The sequence below is a fragment of the Mus pahari genome, chromosome 17 (genome assembly GCF_900095145.1).
Source record: "Mus pahari chromosome 17, PAHARI_EIJ_v1.1, whole genome shotgun sequence".
NCBI lineage: Eukaryota > Metazoa > Chordata > Mammalia > Rodentia > Muridae > Mus > Mus pahari.
In genome coordinates, this window is record NC_034606.1 from 44,039,069 (window position 1) to 44,040,300 (window position 1,232).

Below are 1,232 nucleotides of genomic sequence, written 5' to 3' on the forward strand. Positions count from 1 at the left end.
CTCTCTCTCTCTCTCTCTCTCTCTCTCTCTCTCTCTCTCTCTCTCTCTCTCTCTCTCACGTGCGCACACACACACACACACACACACACACGCCACACACGCGCGCGCTGGCAAAACAGTTTAGCGGGTAAAGGTTTTTGCCAATCATGCACGAGAACTCGAGTATGACCAATATGGTGGAAGGAGAGAACCGATTCCCAGGCATTGTCCTGCGGCTGCCCTGTGAGAGCTGTGATGCTTATACACACATGCGCACATGCACACACGAAATAAAAACTGTGACTAAGGGAGCTGGAGGTTAAGGCTGCTCTGCTAGAGAACCAGGTCCCATTCCCAGCACCCATTTGGCGGCTCACAATAATCTGTCCTCCACGGGCACCACGTGCTCATGGAACGCAGACCTACATGCAGGCGAAACACCTGTAGACATAAAATTACACCTTAAACATTTTTAAATGTTTAAGAAATAGAGGGAGGTGGAGCTGGTAGCAGAGCGCTTGGCAAGCAAGCACAGATCCCTGGATTCATCGCTAATACCAAAAGACACATCCCCACCAAGAGAGCCTGACCGGGCCAAGATCCCAGCCTTTAGTAATCAAAAACTTCTGATTACAACATCCTTTGAAGGAATAGCCTATGGTGCAAGCTTCAGGGCTTTCTCCCTTCAATGATTTAACACCAAGGTCACCCAGCCAAGAAGTATAGCAACTTTATCTGGTCAGATCCAGAAGGTCCCCAGGTCTGGCTGCAGGGAGAGCAAGAGCCGGAGACGGGAGGAAAGGGCGGGGCAAGAGCTTGGATGGGTTGATAATACACTCTGGTCATTTCTTAACAAAAACAAAAAACAGAAAACAAACAAACCTGCTATTTCAGCCAAGGGAGCTGTCCCCTCCCCAGGCTAGTTAGGACAGACCGGGACAAGCTGAGAAGGCGTAGAGTATAAGCCAGGACTGCTCTGAGGTAGCTTCCAGACCAGCCCTGGACACGAAGGCAGAAGCACATAGAGATCAGAGCCGCCCCTGGAGGCATGAAGGTGCTACCAGAGCCGGAATCGTCCTAGGGCTCGCCCAGTAGAATGTACCCACTGCCAAATCAGGGAAAACCAAAACACAAGAATGTCTGGGTAGGGGGCTGCTGAGATGGCTCAGTGGGTAAGAGCACCCGATTGCTCTTCCGAAGGTCCGGAGTTCAAATCCCAGCAACCACATGGTGGCTTACAACCATTCGGAACA